The following is a 20,899-nucleotide window of genomic DNA, read 5'->3' on the forward strand; positions in this document are numbered from 1 at the left end:
TAGTGTTTGACATTTGTAGGACATGCCACTACTTTGTAGATGAGAAAATTGAAGTACTGATGGAGGAAGGAGGTTCACACTGCCCATGGTTGCCTGGCAAATATCTTCGTGAGAAGCCTCCTCCTATGTTTCACTTAACTATAGGAATGTGGTTAAATCAATACTTCACTCTTTCTGACTACCGTCTTCGGTGAAATCACACTCCTGGAAACCTCAAGAGTCTGATGACTCTGGGGTTGATGCCCAGCTGGACTGAGACACAGAGACCCTCAATAAGCCTAAGTACCAGCATGCCATTCATTTCCAGATTAAGAACTTCTGGAACATTCCTCTAATCATGTGATCTCATTTCCTAGTTTTTCTTTATAAAAGTTTCTCTCTCCTACATTAAAATAAAAGAAAAAAAGCTTCACTGAAGTATAATTCTTTATGTCCGTTAAACAACAGAAGAGATGAGAAATGAAAGGGGTCTTTCTAAAGTCTAGGACAGGACAAGATTTTGGTCACACATCAGTTAGAATGTAATTCCACAGCAAGGCCATGTTCCTTCATGTCCTCCGACAATCCTTATTTTTACCAAATAATCACGGTCCCTTCTTTTCTGTGTCCCTCACCTCCCTTCATGTCTCAGACATGACAGTCTACCTCTTTAATGCTATAAGGCACTTTCAATCCTTATTCCCCCCACTAAAGAGTGAGTTGTGTTAACATGTGTAATTCTGGCACTAGCTACTGAGACAGAAATTCAGAAATGCTTCTCTCATAGGGCAACAATGAGTACTTTTTAAGGAAGGGATGTTCTTAAGGGAATTAAGGTTATGCTTGTGATGGATTCAGCACTCAGTCAATATCAATCATGTTTCTGTTGGTATTATTACACAATGGATGAATAACTTTGACTACATAATAATAATGAAGAGATCAATTGAAAAACAGAGATTGTAATACCGAGAGAGAGCGAGAGAGACAGACCGAGAGAGAGAGAGTTATAAGAATTTAAATGAAGGAAGGCAGGTGAAGTCCTTATTTCACCCTCAGAGGTTATTGACCTCTCGGCTCTTATTAAGAAAGCTTCTATTGGCCTTAAGTGACAATACAGAGACACACAAGCAGTTGCAGTGCAAAGAAACAAAACTGCACAGTGCTCGGCACTAAACTGATACATTTGTGTCAGACCCTCTCCTTCCAGTGCTTGGGTACCATTATACAAGACCCAGTAGAAATGTTTTAGAGACGGGGTAGTAGACATCTATAGCTTCCCAGCAAACTACAAACAGGGACATGTGTATAACTATATGGAAGAAACTTAACAATAGTCTGCATGAAGGAGAAGTTATGTAACTAAAATCCAGTGACAGAAATTTAAAATATTCAACCACATGACTATGACACTTAGTGAACACATAACTAAACAAAACAAATTCTGATTTATTAGTTTAATTAAATCGTAACTTCCAAGTTATTTTCCCTCTGGAATTCAACAAAGAAACTTTCTTATTAATATTGAAACACTATTCTGTCCTTGAACTGCATAATTGAATTTATGGAGGCATTTCGTCTTATTTCTTTCATTTAAGATTACTTCTTTTGGTGCTCTCCAGAATCATAGACAGCTTTGCTCTATCTATCTGGTCATGGAATTGGCAGGCTTCTTAATTCTGCTCTGTCCCATCTTTCACCACGCCTGAGCTTTCACAAGTCAGTTTCCCTCTGAGCATTGTCATCCCTTTCCCCTCCCTGAGAACTGAGACACAGGGAGATGGCTCACTGCAGACCAATCATCTCACCGCCTCCACTTCACCCAGTCAGTTTTCTTCCTTCCCCTACTTTTTGAGTTCTTAAGACTCTCTATCAATGATAGCAGTAATCCAGTAACTTACAGGAACTGAACTGGTGATTTTATTTCATGGAGGCTTCCACTTCACTTAACTTTTAATTTATGTCTGTTAGTGTTTTCTACCCACTTTATTTTATCTTCACCTTAACAAAGCTCGTGGGTAAACTAAAGTGTAATTCAACTAAATTCTCAACACTAGATGTTTGTGGATGCAACTTTACTCTTAATTTCCCTTCCCCTCTTCCTAAACCAAGACTTCTTTCTTGTGTTATTTTTATAAATTCTATTATAAGCTGTCTTTGGAAGACCACAGAAGCCTAAGAAGATGTGTTTGCACCACTGCTGAACCTGATCTTTGGTTGCGTTTCTTAGATTTCTTACTTTTAGACTTCTTTGGAGGCAGCTCTTTGAGTCACCTGTCTTACTAGTATAGTAGCATTTATTACGAAGAGATCCTCTATCAATGTGAGTCAACCATACCTTTAAACAGTCATCATGCTGAACTTGGGATTTCAAAGGCTTTCATGAATCTAAAATTTTGAATTGTTCTTTCAGTAATTCCATGTTGAACAGGAACTCTGATAGGGATACATAGTAAAGGAACGTGTATGAATTAGGTTTGCCATGGATGATAGTACATTATACAATGTACAAAGTACATTGAAATCTGAGAGAAATTCATGGACACAAGTCATTTCTCCCCACTTCTGAGAAATTGCAAAAAAAAAAAAAAAGGTAACATTGACCTGGTAAAATAATAGAATAAGTATCCTGATGAGTCATCTGCATTGATTTTGGCAAGCATAAAATTTAAAGTATGTGAGCTGGATGGATAATAGAAACACAGGCAGAGAACTAAACAAGCCGTCTTGTCAAGGACTGTAAACTCTTATTGGCTCAGACTGGCTGATGAATAAGAAATGTAAAAGTGAGGAAAAGGAAGTAACATGGAAAAGTCCACTCCAGGAGGTAGAGAATGAAAGTGGCTTTGGAATGAAAATGGCGCCTTAGAAGGAAGAAGAAACCTTTGAGCTGTGGCTTAGATGTAATCCCATCCACTTGGAGGCTGAACCAGAAGAACCATGAATTTAAGCTCTGTCTAGGCCACAGAGTGAGTTTACAGCCAGCCTAGGGAGCTTGGTGAGACCATGGTTTTTTAAAGTAAAAGGAAAAATAAAGAGGGACTGGATATAGCTCAGCAGTAGAATACATACTTAATGTTTGCTAGGACTTGGACTTAATTGTCAGTATTGTATGTGTGTGTGTGTGCCTATGCCTATGCGTATGTCTCTGTGTGTATATGTGTGTGCATGTCTATGTACATATGTATATGTGTGAATGTGTGTTTGCATTTGAATGTGTATCTGTTCATGTGTGCATATGTCTGTGTGTTCACATATATGTGCATACATGTGTGTCTGAGCCTGTGTGTGTATGTCCAATCAACACTCAGTAGTGTGGGTTAGTAGTAGTGTTTGCCAATATTCAAGAAGAAAATAACCTGCTTTGTTGGTTTCGTGGATTTGGCAGCGATTTTAGCAAATGACATAGGTTAGGGAAGGGAGGTGGACAGCCGCTCATTCACACTCTCACTCAGTATCTGAAAAACCGAGGCACTCACACTGCTTGAGAACAGGCGATTCAGCCAGGATTGTGTGCAGGGAACAAAGGCTCTTCCGAGTCTCCTTCTGGGAACAATGTACCATGGAGCTGGATCATTCAATACAGACGGGAATATTGAAAAATGAAGACTCAAACAACAGCTGCGTTCATCAGGTGCCGCATTACCTGCTTTAAATCGTCTTTAAAACCCAGAGAACCAGTGCTCTTTCTGCCTGTGGCTGTCCACACCAGCTTTCCAAATATCTTTCAAGGCTTGTACTGGTGAACTCCACTCAGGACTCTGAGGGCAGCAGGGCCTGGGGAATTGGAACTCTTGGTTCCACCCTTGGAGCTACATGGTGGACCCCAGACTGGAGCAAGGCAATGGCGAGCGGTGGTAAGGGTCTCCAGAAAATTTATTACGTCCTTCTATGTCTATAACACAACTGTGGCTATTCGTTGGCATATTCATGATGCCGATAAAATTATAAAATGTGTTTACATAGGACTGATTTTCTAAGCCAGGTGGTGGCAGCACACGCCTTTAATCCCAGGACTCAGTAGGTAGAGGCAGGTGTATCTCTGTGAGTTCGAGGCGGACCTGTTTTACAAGAGCTAGTTCCAGGGCTGGCTTCAAAGCTACAGAGAAACCCTGTCCTGGGAAAAAAACAAAGTGATTTACTCTACATTGCTCATTCATATGCACCAAACTGGTTATGTAAAGGCTGTGACATCTTTGAAACCAAACACACACAGCAATGATGAATGACAAGCATTTAGCTGTGCCTATACCTTTTGCTCCTGTACTTGACCCCTTATATCATAATTCTGATACTGTATTACAAATTATGAAAAGAAATCTTTATGGAAATGTAAATTGTGCATTTGTTTTAGGATGTAAATAATTTGAACATTTTAAGAAAAATTTGTAGTGCCTGTAATGAAGCAAGTTTAGTTAAGTGCATTGACGAATACACACACACTTGCACAACAAAACCTATAACATAAAATTCCTACATAATTCATTCAAATGGAAAATCACCAGTATATGAATATAAGTGCTATCCACTATGCAAAGTTGGTAAATATTTTCCATAGCCATACTCATACTGATTTTTTTGTTGTGTGTGTGTGTGTGTTTATACGTGTGTGTGTTCTGGTGCACATGTGTTGTTGGTGGAGTGTACATGTGTAGAGGCCAGATGTTAACTGGCTGACTCTCTCCATTGTCCCCCTTTCTATTTGAGACAGAATCTGAAGCTCACTGTTTAAGCTTGTTTGGCTAATGTCTGAGCCCAAGAGTCCTCCTGCCTCTGTTCTTCTCCACTGGGATTCTAAATTTGCCAATGTATTATGTTGATGCTGGGGGTGTGAACTTAGGTCCTAAGCCTTGTGCAGCAAGAACTTCACCAAGTGAGCTATGCCCCCAACTCCTCGATGTTTTGAATACATCCTGTCCTTTCCATTCACTCTGACCTACTATCAGGAGCCCTTTTAAGAATATAAATTCAAATATTGTGAGCACATGAGACCTTAAGAAAAATGCATTTTCCCTAATTAATTCAAGGTTTTTGACTAAACATGCTTTATTACAGATACTAAAAGAAATATGTGCTTAATTACTTTTTAAATACACAGGCTGATTTAACCCTATTTCTATGCTAAAATTATGTATGTTTCATTTTTATGCTCCTGCTTATTACACGAATCACCCCTTATCTCTGGTTTCACTTTCTGTGGTTTCAGCTACCCATGATCAATTACAGACTGAAAATGATAAATGGAAAATTACAGAAATAAATAATTCATAAGCTTAAGTTGTACAGTGTTCTGAGTAGTGTGTAGAAATTCTGTGTGCTCGGGATGTGAATCACCCCTTGGTGGAGCAGACAGAGACTACAGCACCTGCCAATTGTCCCACAGTAGAGCTTCTGCTATCGGATGTACTGCCAAAACTCCACACCCTCAGAGAACTGTATTGTGATCACATTCTTCCGTCACAAAGTCATCCTAAGAGGAAGGGGTTCCAGCGCAGGATTTTAACAGAGGGAACAAATCCACTTAACTTCTGTCACTGGATCGTGTCCTAATGACTGCGCTCTACTGTTAGTTGCTGGTGGCCATTTGCTTTACATATAAATTAATTTTTATACGTCTAGATGGGAAACATATTGCCCACGCTGTGTTTAGGATGTGCTTCTGGATGCACAGCCACTGATATCACAGGTTGTATTCCCCGCAAATAGGTGGGATCTACGTCACACCATCTTAAATACTGTAAACACTGTGGCTTCTTAAACAATAGTCTGGGTTCATAAAGTAGCTTTAGTGTTAGGTGGACACTTATCTATCCATGGATGTTGTAATCAGAATATTTACCAGTATACCATGTATTCCCAGTATAGGCCACTTCAAGGATATTGTGCCCTACATATCACAGGAAAACAAATATTGTGATAAAAGAAACCACAGGATTTCTCTGTTTTTTTCAGGTGGGTATCAGGGTCATATTTATTTTAAATGTTAGTCTATTAAATGTGCTGAATGTATTAGGTCGAAACAAAAGGAGCTAATGTGCACATCTTCATATCATAAAATGCTGCCTTGACATGATAGCAACCACAAGGACTGCTGAGGAAATGGTTTCAGAAGACACAGTAAAAGAAAGCACCACAAAGCAAAATACAGCCTAAATGTCTTCCCTGCTGGAGTATGGAGCCAAGGGGCCATCTCTCCTTTAAATTCAACCCATTTGTTAATGTCAGCTGGATTTCAGGCTGAAACAACTGGATAGAGCATATCGGAGAGACTGGAGAGTAAATAATAATTCAATAAGAGCATATCAAAGCCCAGAGATTATGTTTGTATCATGGCTTGATCTCTTCCCCCGCCAATATTCCTACAATATCAAGTAAGTGCAAAATGAATATATTCATTTCATTATCTGACTGACTACCTGACCTCAATTTATAACTACATCCAAATTTGTGATCCATAAAACCATTTTGAAGAGACACAAGCCAAGCATTTCTTTTGATAGGTTAATGCAGGCAGTCCATTTGTACAAAGGGAACTTTGCAAGTCCTAAAAGAAAAACATTAAAGAGGTTCAAGGATATTACTCTGAAGCAGTCATTAAAAAATAAAGTTTCTAGAATGCCTCAAGCAGCTCTGAAGGTTTCAAAAACATAAAAACCGAGTGAAGCAATAGTTAGAAGGTTTTAACTAAATAAATACCTAAGAGAAACTTTGTACTTATTAGTAATAATCCACAATTCCAGTACTGAATTCAAAATGTGGCCAAAATCCCCCCAATACTTCCATGGTACATTGTTTTCCCCCAGAAATTTGAATAAAAAGAATGTTCTGAACAGTTAAGTCTTGCAGATTCACCGCGAAGGTTCACAGACATGGCTATTTCTGTAGGACCAAGGAGAGGTGTGCACTAGTAATTCTGTCACAAGGGCTTTTGAAATCTAGTTGTGTTTTTATGCACCGATTTCTGCTCTTAAAATTGCTGTTTCCAGCCTGCAGAGTATATTGCACAGTGCACTTAGAGCCATGTGATTCGTTTTCCTTCTAAGAAACAATTCTCAATATCTCTGTTTTCATTCATGGAAAGGAACTTAAGTGATACATCTTAAGAACACAAAGGTTGAGAAATGAGAGATTCCTCTGGAGAATTAAATTTTCAAAATTTCACCTTTCAACGGGAAGAGAGGAATAGAAAGTCGTCCTTTTATGAATGTGGGCCAGTTTCCTCACTGCTGTGCTAAGATACCAGAGAACATCAGCTAAAGGCGGGGATTCCTTTGACTCATCCTTCCTGAGTACAGTGCGCTACCACAGAGAAAGCAGGACAGTGAGTGTGCGGCAGGTGGTCACATTCCTCTGGCCCAAGAAGCAGAGATTAATCAATTACCTCATCGATTTATTAATGCTGCTGCCCAGCTCATTCTTCTGTCTTGTTCATTTTAGGATCACAATTCATGGAATGTTGGCACCCATGTCTAGAGCAGGGATTGTTTCCTGGGTGAGTCTAGATTCTGTCATAGTCAACGTTAACCACCATAGCATGTGAAGGAAAACTTAAGACCTGTCTTCAGCATCATCCTCAGGAAGAATTAATCTCATTTGCCCTTGTCTTTCCATCTGAGGAAGCATGAAAGGAGAAAAAAAAATTCATTTGTCCTTAGCATAATATGATGTCATGAAAAAATGATGTCGTGGCTATTTATAATTTGTGAAAATTTTCCTTTGGGGCCGGAAGATGTCTTAGGGTGTAAAATACCTGCTGTGTAAGTATGAAGACTGAGCTATGATGCTCAAAATATACATAAAGTGGCTTGTACTAGCACATCCATGGTCTTAGCATTCTTACTGCGAATTGAGGGATGAGAGAGAAGAACCCTTGGGAGCTCACATGGGGTCTAGGTTGTCGTATGCAGCTAGGAGCAAGCAAACTAGCATCAATCTAGGTGGAAGGTGAGGGACAAAATTGAAGGTTATCTGTATATACCCATATTCTCACACATCAATATGCTTGCGTATATCTCACACACACACACACACACACACACACACACACACACACATTAGTATTTTTTCTTGTGCGGTAGAACCTGTCACAGGAAATCTGCAATCAGGAGGGATTATATGTATGTGTAACATATTTAAATGAAGGCTTCGGCAATTTTAGTTGCTTTATGTAACTATGAAAATGTGGTATTATTTCAACTTACTCTTGTATAAATGACAGATGTTGTGCCAAACTGTTATCAGGACCTGCAAAATCCTAAGAGGCCCAAGAAAAAATTAACATCTATTGAAATATGTATGTGGCTCCCTTTCTGAATACATAGAGGATACAGGTTCAGTGTTTGTTTATGTTGAAAAGCCTATAAACAGTGGTCAGAAGCCAGACCAAAATGGCCAAGTCTGTTCTTTATAATATTTTCAAAGACTTCATATTTCAGTTTCCTGAAGATCAAAATGAGCTCCACAGGATAAATTACCTCTTGGACTTCTGTTTTAATTGCTGTTTGCTTTTATCCACAGAGTTTAAAGAAAGAGAAGGCGAACTCAAATCACTTACTTCTTACATTTTTTTTGAGTACTTCCTGGGGATACTTCATAAGATATTCAACTAGATGGTATAAATAGCAAATGGACATGAATAGGAAACAAATACCTTATTAATATATTAAAAATAATCTTTGAAACAAACACAGATACTGGGATCTGAAATATTTCCTAGGAAAATGCTCCATATTTATATAAAAGAGTAGTTATATAAAAGAGTCGTAGTCTTTGAAGATGAGAGAACTTTAAACAATTATGATCTTAAAACAAATCATTTTTAAAATGCATTTCACACCATCAGAGTGTGCAGTAATATAATATAACACTTAAATACATAAAGAATCTTTTCTGTTATATTTTGCTTATCTTTGATAGAAGTCTATGGATCAGTAGTGTTGGTAAACACTATATGTTGTTTGTTGAGTATGCATTTGAGAAGTTCAACTCTAGAAGTTTTTGTGCATGGAAGCGTGGGAGTTGATGAGATTTATATGTATAAACCCAGAGGCCTACAGGAGGGATGGAGTGGATTACTACTACCAATGAGCATCCTTACCCTGTGTCTGCCCACCCACTTCCTCTCACTTCCCATCCACACCTCTTTCCTTAGGAATCTATCATCCTTATATCATTTCTGCTTTGACAGTTGTCATGAATCTAAACTTTATGTCATAGGCAATAGAGAGACCCTAGAAGAGGAAGAGGAATGGTTCCTGGGCCCTGGATATATGTTTATAGTAGACAGTCAGGAAAGCACACTGCATCCTTACTAGCTTGATAGTATTTCCTTGTACCCAGGTGGATAGATTCTCAGTGAGTCATGCTGGCAGCATGGTACGCAGCTGTCTCTGGTGCTTCAATCTTTCTGCTTCCATCATAGTGAAACTATAGTGTCAAAGTTGACACTTCCTAGATGATGCCTTCATCACTAGCTGTTATTTTCTACATGAAAATTCCTTCTCCAAATAAGTAGTGTAGTTTATTTCCCTTGAATCGATCCAAAATGGTACATGTCTTGTTTGCTCTGTCCAACTTCATGATGGGGATATCTCATTAAATTTTCATACTCCCCCCAATTAGTTCTTTAAATCTTTTAATATACCATTATCGAATTTAAATGCAGTACTCTGATGATATATTTAGTAAAATTTAGAATCTTGCTACAGATTATTGGGGAAGAAGATACATATCTTGCACACATATAGTCATAGACAGTCAATTTGGCAGTTCAGAAAGTACTCCATAGAAATGGCTCAGTAAGATAGAGGAGGTGAGACTGTTGGAAATTCTTAAGATGGGTTTAGGAACAAGACTCACCCTTAGCTATGAAATAATGGGCAATTAATAACTGCTGAGAGAGGGAGGAGTTACTTTTCTCAGATAGTATATGCCCTGGTAGATCAACCATGTTCCATTGAAAGTACATATGTCCAAGAATACATGGCAGCATGAATTAGGTCAATGGCTTGCCAAAAAAAAAAGAAATAAGGAAATTAAGAAAGAAGAAACAAAGTAGGATAGGTAGAAAAGAGTGGTGGATCTGGGATGGATAGTATCAAACACTAATACAAGAGAGAGAGGATTCCTCCTTCCCTCTCTTCTCCGACATCTCCCCAACTCCTCTCTCTCCTAAAGCAAATGACTACCACTACAAAGTTTGTGAGCAAGTGGTTCTGCAAATGCATCTACACTCAATATTTAAGCATGAGATGAAATTAAGTTATTTGAAGCTTGAATGACCCATGAAAATGAAAATAATTTCTCATTTCACTTTAGCATAAGGAGAATCTTCAGACTGTTTGCTTTTTAAAGGTTAAATGTGCAAATTTTCTTTGAAGCTAATGTTTTTATAAAGACTTAAAGGTATAGAAAGAGCAAGCAATTTAAAAACGCATCTATTATGCTTTGAACTCTATAAAAATGTTAAATGATTTAGTCATTTCCCACGATCTAATTGTGTACTCAGGAATGCAATTCAGTTGCAAGGCTTTGGTCTATTTTTAGATCTCTTTTCCCTCACATTAGATAGTGAGAACAAAAGGGACAGCAGGTGAACAGTGTCTGCTAATCTAGATACTGGCCACTCAGCCTTGACATAATGGTTCAGTAAAGAAGGCTGAATATTTGAGCAGCTTAGCATACGGAAGCGTGGGGTCAGAACATCTCTATTTTTCATCAAGGCAGCTGGGCAGAAAATTAGCCAATTGAACTCCATCTGTCTCTACCTTTGCTCATTAGGTTCCTGAGAATATGAACATATATATATATATATATATATATATATATACACACACACACACATATATGTGCACATACTCACACACATATGTATGTATGTGTGTGTGACTGCTTGTCTATTTTTGTGTGTCTGCATCTTTTGTTACTTTTTACAAACTAGATGAAGTATACTAAGACATACAATGTGAAATAGGTTACATGTCACATTATCATACCCGAAAACCTATATTCTTACCCAAATACTATATTTGGACTGCTGTCTGCCATTATAGCACAGGAATGCCATTCTGAGAAACACTAATTCTTACAATACTATCTGTACAGCATCTGTAGTGACTGCAAACAAAATGTTAACTAACAGACCTGTGTCTAAAAGGAAGCCCTTACATTCAGAGAGCCCTACCCTTTCTTACTAGAATTGAACACATATATCCGACACATTTCAAGCAATCTTAAATGATGTTTCTCTTTATGAGAGATGAATAAGCATCTGGTGTAGCAGGTTGACCAAGAACATCCAACGGTGCAGGGAAGTGCTATGGAAAATGGTTAAGTTAACCTTGTCTGGACAAACTGGCAATCCAATCACTCATTAAAAGAAAATCACCTAAGAAAAAGCAGACTATTTACAGACTGCCAGTAATTTATTTGTATGTTGTTAAAAAAAATAACCAAATGAACAAAATCAAACACTCTCATAGACCTCGCTATGAACCTGAGATTTCACTGCTTAAAAAAAAAAAAAGGTTTTTTTTTTTAGTGTTCTTATTTCTAAGCAGTCATGCATTCATATTTAAGATCTTTTTGCTTTTTGATTTATTTTTGGTTACTTTATAGAGTAATGAGTTTCCCAGCCCCTGCATCCTTTTGGTTGCCTCTCCTTCCTCCTCCCCACTGTCTTCTCCTCTATCCCTCAGGCCTCTGTTTCCTCTTCTCCTCTTCTCTATTCAGAACCCCTTTCTCTCTCATATCACATGTGCCTTTTAGCCTTCTTCAATCATTACTTATATCTATGTTTCAAAAGAATAATGCCAGCAATGTTTGAAGTGTATTGGGAGATAGGACATCCCAGTTCCTGGGAGCTTAGTGAACAGGTTCTCGTATTATAACTGATGTCTTTTATACATGAGATCTTGAATAGTGGGTGGTGTGGGGACTGAGAATCAGAAAACAAATTCCAAAAACTTTTCAAAGTCAAACTTGAGAGACTTGGTTGATTGGATTCAGAAGGTCAGTACAGGTCAGAGGCAAAGATGACTGGAGTTTCTTGGCCTGTGTGACCGGGAGGAGCTTGGACCCATTACTGGAGCAAGGGACCACAAAGGAGCTGCACAAGGGCGGGGGTAGAAACATAATGACTCCAATTTGGACCATCTTAGGCTTCGAATGTCTATGGGCCAGGCATACTTCATATTTTCTAAAAATAAAGGGGCACCGGGGGCAATCATCTAAAATAATTGTAATATTAAAATATAATTTATAAATGTCATGCAGATGTAAAAATATTTAGCTACGCACATCATTAGCTCAAAGCATGCTATTTCAAGAGGCCTGTGTATACACATTAGGTCTAAGGTGTAAAAGTCTGTCCATTAGAGAATGCAGCGCAGACAATTACATTTGATTTGACCTACCTCCCTGTCTGTTTTGGAGACATAGATTGAAGAAAGAAAATGATTTTTGCCCTATTTTACTAACAAATATTTTGGATAACTCTCTCATACAGATAATTGGATTTTTAATGTAAGAATTACTCAATCAGAAATTGAAGGGAAGAATAAAGAGGCAGGAAGTAATGAAAATAGAAAGCACTACTTATTATGTTTAATCAAGACTCTGTTAAAATGTCTAAAATCAAACAAAAGGGCTCATTTATTCTTTCCATTGAATTAATATATTAAAATTTCTTACTTTGATCGCTAAGTGTTTGAATCAGCTTTTAGGAGTAAGATTAATACTAAATTTGAATTGTGTTTTATATAATACCATTTAATTTTAATAAATCAAGACTTAATGAATTAGAAGGGTCTACAAAATGTTATTATGTAAACATCCTGTAAGTCATACTAGTGGGCTTTAAAACTCGAGTAACTACAAAACATATTGGCTGGTAGCATTTAAAATGTGTTCTCATATTTTCTTCTATCCAAAGAAAAAATTATCTAGAATATTCAGCCAATTTTATAGAATTTTGAATCAGTGTCTCATCCTCGCGGGTCAATTCATTTAGCTCTCTTTGTTAGCATATTCAGTAGAACTCTGGGGGAGTGCACTGTTCCCGTGGCTGCAGGGTCTCTTTTGACCCTGAGGATTCTTTTCAAAACTGAGCTCTCCAGCTTACTCCTGAGCTTTCGGGATATTCAGTTTACCTTAACTGAGTGGATTGCTCACAGATCACAGAGGAGTTACTGGAGTCTTAAACTCCTATGTTAGTTGGCTTTAGAGAGTAACCCTCAAATTTTTACAGATCTCAGATTTTCATTTTAATAACTGTGACATTTTTTACATGTATGTTTAGTGACAAACATGCCTTAGAATATTTCATTTTTTTCATTTAGTATTTGTAGTAACCATAAAATAATATATGACCAGTATAGTTTGGGCACTTTTCCCCCTAAGAGGAACTGGGATGAATTTGATTGCTTAAATTTACCTTGCTGGTAAATGCTAAAAAATACCAGATTAAGAATACAAATTCTTCATTTATCAAATACATTTGTTATACACTTACTGAATAAGAATCATTAAGGAGACAATAGCCAGGAATGATATTATTGTGGAAAGAAGAGGGTTGCTGTTTGTCTCTACTGTCATAAAGAGATCCTACTACACCACTAACATAAATCTAAGAAGGGCTTTTAGTTCACTATATAAAAGAAATCCAATCACCAAAATCATTATAAAATGTATTATTTTTTATTAATAAGTACAACTTTTTTATTGGGTTTGTCTTGTGTCAAACTCATTAGAAATTGACTCCTTTAAAACATATATTTGTTACTTTATTTTATATGTGTGAGTGCTTTGCCTGTGTGTATATATACATATATGTGTGCGTCTGATGCTCACTGAGGTTAAAAGAGGTCATTGAAGCCTCTGGAAATGGAGTTACAGATGGTTGTGAGCTGCCATGTGGGTGCTGGGAATTGAACTCAGGACCTCTGAAAGAGCAGCAGGTGCTGTTAACCATTGATCAGTCCTAGAAACTGATGCTCAAAACAATACCTGTTGGCAGATAGAATCAGGATACAGGTAAACAACTTATACGGCGCAGAATGGATCACTACTCCAACAAGAAACTTAATGATGCAGACCAGGGCAGGATGAAGAACTAGAATTTAAAGGATGAGGAGGGAGAGAGGCTATCAGAAGAATCCAACTGCTCCACCATGGCTGAACTAGACCTGAACAACCCAACTGCTCCATCACGGCTAAATTAGACCCAAACAACCCAACAGCTCCATCATGCCTGAGCTAGAGTCCTAAGAGTTTGAGATACTGAACTCATTTCTATTTCTTTCCTTCTGTTCTGCTCTCCTGTATGCTATTGCTTTTATTGAGAAACCAATGTGTGAAATAAAAATCAAAATGTAACTTAAGAAGCAGAAGCAACATTCTATACCATCAGTGATGCCCATAACCAATCGAAGTTTAAGGAGCACTGTGTTACAGCCCAGTTCAAAGAATTTCCACCATCAACAATGCAATTTTAATGGGAAAGTAGTGACATTGATAGTGTCACTCCTTAAGAGGGTCATTTTCTTTCAGACCACCACAAACTTATTGAATGAGATCCAAATAGAGAAATAAATTCAGGTTTGGGTTTAGGGGTATCTGACCATGGCACAGGCTATACCTTATCCAGAGTTCCCAGTCATACAGCGTTCATTGACTAAGGCTTACTATACAAAATTTTTGCAGACATCCATACTGTATAGAAGAAAGTATTGGATATTGGAACTGGAGTTATTAAAGTCAAACAAAATTAAATGAGTAATAAAATTAGGCAAATATTATAATATAGATGAGATTTTTTTCTTGTGTTATTATGATGAATTATCTTGATATTGTATTTGCCATAAAAAAAGTGTATAACTGGGTAAGCAGAGAATTTCTGACAGGCCTCAGACTTAGAAGGCTGAGCTGGAAAAGAGGCTATGCAACTCAAGGAAATTGTGCTCTGAAAACTGATAAACTCATTGCATGTTCAAGGGCAATATACTAATGATAAGTCGTTTCTTCCTTATTTTCTCATAGTGTAAACATCAATGTAAGAAAGGCAATCTTTTCTGAAATGCATACTCTTGGTTGCAGAGAAAAATGATATTGCAGCTAAGTCAACAAATTCTGCCAACCTAACTGTGATTCAGTGATGCAAGGAGAGGCTAGCACAGACAATATTAAAATAATGTAAATTATTAGTCTTGATGCCAAAGTTCTTGGTCCTTAGCCCACCTAGATTATATGACCCATTGTGTTTCTTAACTTCTCTGCATCTGAGGATTACAATACAAGATATGCTCCTGATCAAATGTTCTCTTGTGATTTCAATATTCATAAACCAAAGAAGAACAGATCTAGGTCAAAGACTGTACTCATTTATAGCTCTCAGTGTGCACTGATCATGGCCTAAGGAGTAGCAGATCCATCACAATCACAGAGAAATTGCCATATAACTATGAGTCATACTGATGTCAAAGAATGGTTACTAAACTAGAGATGGTCTCTTACTGTATCTCTTATGAGGAATACAGAAACTTTTCCTTAAAGACCCAGAACAAACTTCTCTTAATATCATTTTGCCAGAATTATGGCACATCATCAATCAATGACAAGAAGAATGAAATTATCATAATTGACAAACTTAATCAGTACTTGCTCCTGAGAAGCCTAAAATGAATAATATAGGCAGCTTGCTTCACGCTGTCCAAATATAACCCAACATTGTGTGTGTGTGTGTGTGTGCGTGTGATCTCTATTAGCCAATCAGCAGGCATAGAAACACATTCTGTGGTATTATGAAGGTAACCATTATGACAACCAAAACTGAGGCCAATAAAATGCAATTTCCTCTGTGAATTGCAAGTATGTTAAAAAAAAAACCAAAGGAACAGATGAGTTTCTTTGTAATTTTCCTCAAGTGCAATTTGGAATTGTTTTATAAATATGCCGCTATTAATTTTATCATATCTAAGATATTAGATATTTTTTCATACATACTATTATAAATAGCAGATTATATGTATTTAACTATGCATTACAAAGACATAAATTTTTGGATGCATTGCTGTATGATGGAATCTTCTATGCTATGTCAGATTGTCATAATTTATTCAAAAACATTCACTAACATTTTCTGCTAAGCTAAGGGCAATTTGTCTTATAATATTATGTTTCTAAAATGCCTCTTCTTAATGAATATCTATAAAGATTGAGAGCAAGCAGCTTTGATTAGCTTTATACTGCTCTATTTTTTTAAGGACTGACAACGAATTTTACTCAGACATTTACACACAAGCCATAGAGATATTTTAGCTTTTTGTAAATACTTATTGTTTGTTCAGTTTGTTCTGTGTGGTAAAATAAACAACTAGATTTATTAAAACAAGGAAAGAATTAACCTCCAGTGTAAATTATCTGGAGATAGACAATCATCTTCAAAATTCATTAGATCATTTTTTGAAAAATTGGATTTACATGTAGTGTAGATTAACACCAAAGTTGTTATCCTCTTGCCTCAGCTTCTTACAGGGTATAATTATAGTAATATACCAGCATTTTGGTTCATTGGGATTTTTCTTTTAAATTTATGTCACTACAGATGATTTTTACTCTTGCTATTTTACTAGAACCCATTTATAAATAATACAGAGTGCAGAAAAGCTACTTTCATTCATCATTCTTTAAAATCTTAGTTTTTGATTTATCCTGCAGGTACCCTCCTTATTCCACATATGTCCAGGGCTAGGGGACTGGCAAGGATGAGCAAGTCCTCAAGAGACTCATCCAGAATCATCATTTAATGTGCCAAGGGGATCCAGGCTTGAGGTCCTAGTGGGCAACCTAAATGGGAGTTTCACTGCTTCCTTTAAAACCGTCCTTTGACATCTGAAAGGAACCCACAAACACTACCGGGGCAATGCATGCCTGAACCACACTCTTGATTTATAAAATCAATTTATAAATCTATGACCAAACAGTTACCCACAAGATCACAAGACAAAACTCCAACAGGAGCATAGAAAGCACTGTTTTTATTCATTCAAAAAATTAACCATCCCCTCATAGACAGCTGGAGTACCTATCAATTCTACTACATACATCGATAGTTTGTATGTAGTTGCCACGTTGTTCTACTCAAGGGAGAGATACTACCAATTCACTCTGAGGCCTCCAAGCTGTTTCTGCCACAAAAATAGGGCCCTTGGCTACTTTTGCTTTTTTTTTAAGCAAGTATTTGTTAATTTTGATAATTTGCAAAGTTTAAAGAACAACAGTTCTGTTTGTGTAAATCACAAGATTTAATTAGAGAAGAGGAATCCAAATGTTGCAAATAAAAGTCTGTGCATAATAAAATATTAATTGCCCTTAGAAATACAACAGTGATCCAGCATTCCATTACACTCCAGTGGAAAGCGCTACCCGCAGCAGTGTGCGGGGCCATAGCTCCTCCGTAATCATGGCAGCCTTGGAAGATGCTGGAGGGCTGGAAGAATAATGCCCTTCTTGTATTGCTGCTGAGGAGGCTTCAAGTCTTTTCTGGTACCATGTGAACAATTTGCACAAGCCCTTTGGGCGGGCTTCTGAAGCTTGTTTTTTTTTTTTTTAACCTGTTCATTCATACTTCTAATGTCTAGATTTTGGAGAAGATATGGATTTCTTAGGATTTGTAGTAGGGAAGAATTCATTTGAGTCCGGTGAGTTCGAGGAGTTATTTTGTCCTGCTGTTGAGACACACTGACATCCACAAGCCTTACCACTTTGCATATAGCACTGCATTGGTGACTTCTCGGGACATTCTCTGTAGAACACACAAGGGCAAACTGCTCTAATCTAAGTGAATCTCTTCAATTTCTAATCATTCAAGTGTTTCAGTGTCTCTTTCCAAATAAAATTTTATGGAGAAGTTTGGTTTTGAGCGAACACTGTGCTGTTATTTGTTCATAGGCTGTGCTTTTCCAAGCGAAGAGTGAAAAATGAGTGTGCGTGGGGCCACGAGTAAAACCTTGGGACTTTCCATAGTTTATTTATATCACGAAAAATATACTTCACACATATTGTGTATTTGATTATGGCAATTGTCCCAAGCATCTTTGAGGAGCAAATAATATTTTGAAGTAGAAAGGAATTCAGAAAAGTTAATGCTGAACAAGTACTGCAGTACTATTGTTGAAAGTGATATATTTAATTTTCAAATAAATATAAAATAAACAAATTAAAATTAAAGTATTTATTAGATACCTATGCTATTCCATAGTTTTATTTTAACTTGAAAATTTCATTTTAAGTTTAGCCACCATCCACTTATGTATACAATGATTTGCTAAGGAAATACAATGGTAAAGGTATCCATTGTTTGAAATTGCTGTGCTGGTCACAGAATATAGGGCAAAGAGCAAAGGAGCGATTAGCATAAAATTCCCTTATCTTTCTATCAGACAAACAAGTCAGGCAGGTATTCCAAGATGTAAATGTATTTATATGCAATATAATGTTAGGAATGAAGGAAGGTAGCTTTTAGAATGTATATGTCAAATGATTAGCAACCTTTAACATAAAAGTTAAAATAACACCATTGATATTCATTGATAGCAAACAACAAATATTCCTTTCACAGAAATAAAGGAAATAACTTTATAAGTCTTACTAAAATATCTAAAAAATTTGCATGAGATTTGAGTGTTAAGATATGTAGTTTGTATTTTTTTTATATTGTTAAAAATCAATTTAGGAGAGTCATAGCTGGGGGATAAAAATATTAAGCCCTGCTTCCTATTCCACCTAGCATAACTCCTATAGCAGATAGTTATTTATAATAATATTTATTTTTATATCATACTTATTTTTCCAAAAATATAAATGTTGCTTGTTGTGGGTAACATCATCACATTTACCTCTAGGTGCTGTTGAGAAGAACTGCAAGTAAGACTGTACCTATGAAATGAACTTAGTGCACAGGAGGAGCGGGCACGTGAGATGAGATCAGCATTATTCAGGGTTTAGGATAAAGGCAAAGTTTGACAAATGGAAAACTATCAAACTGTATGTTTCTGTACAGCAAAAGAAGAAAACAATCCAGGGACAAGGAAGTTGACAACTGGGAAGAGACTTTGTCAGCCATGTATTAGATAGAAGATTGATGCTCAGAATGTACAATAGTCTCAAAAATCAACCAAGAAAATAAAAAAAAAACCCACTTAAAACCATGTAGAATGGTTCTTAACAGTGAGTTAGTTCACAAAAAAGCAAATAAAAATGGCTAAGAATTATCTTACAAAGTGTTCAATATCCATAGCAAACAAAGAAATACCATTGGTCCTGTGACCAATGTGTGTGATATTTTCTACTGAAAATACCCTCAATTTGCTCAATACCAAGAGCACGGCCTGTGTTGTTGTGAGGTTCTCAGAGGCACTCCTGACCAACAGTCAAAAGGAAAGAATCACACAACAGACACCAGGCTTTTTATTTGGCAGCCTATGGTTTCTGAGATGAGTTATTCCCCTGAATAATGCGGTTCTAATTGAACACACACAATATATATATATATATGCATATATAAAAATATACAATGTAATATATACTTGTATGTATATATAATATACAAATATAAATGTAGTACAATATATATGATTATAAAGTAATAGATTTTCACTTTTTCATAAAGATACTTATGATATGGTCCCCTGACTAAAATACTATGCATAGACAGACAGACGAACCAAACCATGTACAAGGCTCAAGCTCAGCATATAAAAATACCTAATACAATTGTGAAATATGTTGCAGAAAAATTTAGGAGCACATTATGTCATAAAAAAGATCACTGTCTAATGAAAAGGTTTTTCAAGGACTAAATAAAAGATGGAGAAATATTTTCCCTGGTTAGACAAAGGTATTAGCAAGATAAAAGTAACAAAACCTTATTTATACTGCTACAGATCCCTTCGGAAATGGCCGGGAATCAATTGAGACTTCACAGACCCTTTAATCACAACCCCTCCTCCTAAAGCTATTTTCTGTCCATCTCTTTCTGTCTAAAAGCCTTTATGGAGGTTACCAGACACCAGAGATTAGAACGTAACAGCTCAAACAAAATTTTTTTCTGGAATAGCTGGGTCATAGGTTACCTGGGACTGAAAACTAAATACCTATTACTGCAAATATTTTTAGTGGAATATCAAACTAAAAATGGCCTTTGACATCTGGCCTCACTTTCATTTGATATTTTATCCATACTTATAAAAAGAAGCTAATAGGGTTGCTGCTCTTCCCAACTCCTTTGTCTTGAGTTCCTTGCTCAACAGGTAAGTGACAGATTCCAGTTACATTAGACAAAACTTTTCCAACATGATTTACTGGGCACAGGGTCTCTAATTTTCCAATCTCCAATGTCAGATTTTAGATCTACTGGTTAAGTGACTAATTTTTGCTGATTGTGTGTGTGTGTGTGTGTGTGTGTGAGAGAGAGAGAGAGAGAGAGAGAGAGAGAGAGAGAGAGAGAGAGAGAGAGAATGTGTATGTGTGATATACTTTCAGGTAACACCTATAACCATAAGCACTCACAGAGATTCACGTTCTTTTTTGGAAGCACCCCTCTCTCATCTCAGTCTCAGAGGGTCATGTCTTCATAATGTGTATTCATGTCACTGTTTTATGAGGGTCTACACTATCATATATCACATGATCATTCCATATTATTAGGAGATTGGTAAATTAAGTGTACTTATGAGCTGGGGAGAAGAAAACACCAATTCAATCATCCAGCTATAACTGTTCAGTGCAACAAGCCACAATTCTGTGATGCACTGCTCATGTCTGTCATGGAAAACAAAATGTCAAGAAAGTATTGGTATAACACATCTGTCATACTGTTTACCTAGAGTGTAATCGGGGTCAGTAGTTACCAGCGCTCTAAAAT

This window comes from Alexandromys fortis, unplaced genomic scaffold (assembly GCF_014885135.2).
Source record: "Alexandromys fortis isolate MF-2015 unplaced genomic scaffold, M_Fortis_MF-2015_v1.1 scaffold_68, whole genome shotgun sequence".
In the NCBI taxonomy this organism is placed as follows: Eukaryota; Metazoa; Chordata; class Mammalia; order Rodentia; family Cricetidae; genus Alexandromys; species Alexandromys fortis.